The sequence below is a fragment of the Salvelinus namaycush genome, chromosome 24, assembly GCF_016432855.1.
Source record: "Salvelinus namaycush isolate Seneca chromosome 24, SaNama_1.0, whole genome shotgun sequence".
Classification (NCBI taxonomy): domain Eukaryota; kingdom Metazoa; phylum Chordata; class Actinopteri; order Salmoniformes; family Salmonidae; genus Salvelinus; species Salvelinus namaycush.
Genome location: NC_052330.1, coordinates 23,020,612 through 23,024,300, shown reverse-complemented (window position 1 = coordinate 23,024,300; position 3,689 = coordinate 23,020,612).

Below are 3,689 nucleotides of genomic sequence, written 5' to 3'. Positions count from 1 at the left end.
AAATACTTCATCATAATCATTTATTCCATCCACTGCAGTCTAAAAGTAAATCCAAAAATCTATTCTAACATTTCTACATTGGGTTACCATTACATATGCGGTGAAATCTGTCCCCAGACAGTGAATTTCTGGTTGTCTGACAGCTAGGTCCACTCCAGGCGCTGAGAGGCCATTTTAATCTAAATGCTGGAATCTGGCAACCGCTCCCGAGCAACTGCGTCAGTCCAGCCAGTCTGACCTGCTTTTGTTCCGGTCCAACCCCCTAACTTTTCCCCCTTAATTAACCCAACAGAAACTAATTAAACCCAGCTCTTCTGGACCAGGCACCAAACAAAGGGAGAGAGGGAAGGAGGGATGAGAGTGGAGCGGAGGTAGAGAGAAAGCAGGGAGCGAGCCAAAGTAACAGACAGGAGTGGAGAAACGGAAACAGTGGTCCCACTGAGGCCCTGGCCCCTAAAAAAGACTGGAGAAAGGGAGGGAGAGAGAGAGAGAGCTGTAGGTTATTGTTGTCTGAGGAAAGGTGCAGGATGTTACACAGTTGGCCTAGACTGGAAAGAGGGATAGAGAGGCGAGTAGAGAGTGAGAGAGGGAGGAAAAGAGAGAGGAGGGTGGGAGAGAGAGGGAGGAAAAGAGAGAGAAGGAGAGTGGGAGAGAGGGTTTGACAGAGAGAGGTGCTCAGGGTTTGAAAGGAGATGCATTTTTTCCTTTGGGAGAGCCAAGGTGTAGCAAAGGGATGGGAGGAGCGGAGTAAATGCACTTGGCAGTGGCTGGCGTCTCTAGGCAGAGGAGGCAGGCTTTCTCTGGAGGCTTTGTGTGAAACTCATTGTTTTTTAATTACTGTGTTCTGAACACACAGTTGCTTACAGAGTGGTGTGTGGAAAGGCTAATTTTCTGCAGCCCATTCAGCATGCAGCCATGCACGAGTGGCCTCTTAAGAGCAGATGATTGCTTTGTTTGGGAGGGGGAGACACTGCATTTACGCCACCAATCTAACCCCTTACCTATACAGTCAGAATATGATGCAGCTTTTGCAAGGCAGGAGAGACGGAATAAGTGAGAGAGAGTGGAAAGATGGAGAAACAGAGTGAGACAGACAGATAGATAGAGATGGCAGTTAGTAGTACTGGCTGTGACCCTGCTATAGAAGATATAGAAGGTAATTAAGAGCAGAATGTTGAAGTAGATGGGTCTGGAAAGGAGATTTAAGAGGGGAACTGATTGTGCATGTCTGATTCCAGCTCTTCAGAGAGTTCTCAGTCCCAAGGCTTATAGCTTTCAAAGGACTGGTTCTCTCTCTCTTTCTCTCTTTCTCTTTCTCTTTCTCTCTCTCTCGCTCTCTCTCTGTTTTCTTTTCTAAATCAAAACCACTTTATTCATACTTGTTACACCACAAACATGACACACACACACAAACACACACACACACTGAAATGTGAGGGTTGATGAGATAGGAAATATGACGTGGGCCACAGAGACACTTATATTCCTCTTTAAAGCAATGGCCTCTTGTAATGAAATCAATTTACAGGGTAAACTAAAAATACAATGTGTCTGAGAAAAACTGACAGATGATCACAGCTTCATCATGTCAACACTTCTAAACTCGTCCCTTAGCGCCAAATCCTATCTATGTTTACCTTCTGGTTGTTGTGTGATCTCTTTAGCTATTATTAGAAATGTGCTGCTCATAGTGTATCCAGCCAGGTCACCCGTGGCCGTGATACAAGTCAGTATTCGACGTCCATCCATGTCTGAGGACGTTGGGAGATGACGTGGAAACTGGCCACTAGGGGCAACAGTGAGCGCTGTTACCATTTTGCTAGGGCATTGTGGATGTGGAAGGTGGATGGGCGTAAAGATAAAGGTGGATGGCCATAAAGGTTGCATGCTCTAATTCAGCGATAGAACGTTTTTTATTTTATTTTTGTTTTAAGCCTATGCCAAACCTTAACCCTGACATTAACCATTCATAGTTAATGCCTAACCTTAACATTTTGGCATTAATGCCTAAACTTACCCCTGACCTTTAAAATGCTGAGATAATGCCTAAACTTAACCTTAAACAGTTCGAAATTTGACATTTCGAATTACTTAAAAATTTGACGTTTGAGAAACATGGTTGAACGTCTAGTTCTGACGTGAGACTGTGAGAGCTTGTTGTGTGTATCATGGCTGTCCATTATGACTGGGGATTCGGAGGTATGGGCAGGACATCATAGTGCAGTCATCTATCCCCATACACTGAGAGAAACTCTGAGCCTGAGCAGTGTCATGTCCACGGCACCCCTGAAATCTGATTGGCCTCCCCAGTGGCCCCACCAGAAATTCTGAGATATGATAGGATGTCTCTGAATATATTGACCAATATGGATATAATATTGGATATAATTTTGACCAAGACAGGCACCAACAGTAATACTCATATAACTCACCGGAGGAAGCATCCGAGCAAGCGAAACAGCGCCCCTCTGTCTCAGTATTTGTAGCCCATGTATATGATGCTGTGTGGCCAAAAAGAGTATGACATGTCATATTATTTTGTCTAAACAGCGTCAGATACATGGGCTACAGATACTAAGAAAGAGGGTCGCTGTTTGCCTCGCTCAGATGCTTTCTATGGTGAAATAGGTTCAGCCTCTTGCGAATTGAACTAAAGGTATGAAACGATAGACACGAACGAGAAATAATTGTATATGTTTGTTTCTTTTTTTAATGTAAACATTTTTTGGTAAGCCTGGCTTCCCTTGCCATGCACGAATACACACCACTTTGTAGGTTGAATGTCACTACACTTATGGTGTTTGTAATAGATGTCCCGTTCCATTCAAATGGGGGGCACTATTCGGATGCTGGACTTATTTTGGAGTAGAAGAACTTACGCAGGTAACCTACTTAACCTACTTTTTTAAGTGATTTGTTTGACAATCAGATGACAACATCACGACTGGTTGTGTTCATAACACATTAAAAGGTAATACATTTTTACAGTTAAATTACATGTCTTTACTATAAAACATTTCACACATAGGAGGTCCCGTTGAAAAAGTTGAGACTCCCGAATGACATCATGAAGTGCTTTGAGAGGCTAGTTAAGGATCATATCAACTCTACCTTCCCTGACACCCTAGACCCACTTCAATTTGCTTACCGCCCCAATACATCCACAGATGATCGCAATCACACTGCACACTGCCCTATCCCATCTGGACAAGAGGAATACCTATGTAAGAATGCTGTTCATTGACTATAGCTCAGCCTTCAACACCATAGTACCCTCCAAGCTTATCATTAAGCTCGGGGCCCTGGGTCTGAACCCCGCCCTGTGCACCTGGGTCCTGGACTTCCTGACGGGCCACCCCCAGGTGGTGAAGGTAAGAAACAAAACCTCCACTTCGCTAATCCTCAACACAGGAGCCCCACAAGGGTGCATGCTCAGCCTCCTCCTGTACTCCCTGTTCATCCTGTGGGTCTGTATCAATGCCTGGTAAGGCAACTGCACCGCCCGCAACCGCAGGGCTCTCCAGAGGGTGGTGCGGTCTGCCCAATGCATCACCGGAGGCACACTGCCTGCCCTCCAGGACACCTACAGCACCCGATGTCACAGGAAGGCAAAAAAGATCATCAAGGACATCCACCACCTGAGCCACGGCATGTCCACCACACTATCATCCAGAAGGCTAGGTCAGTAC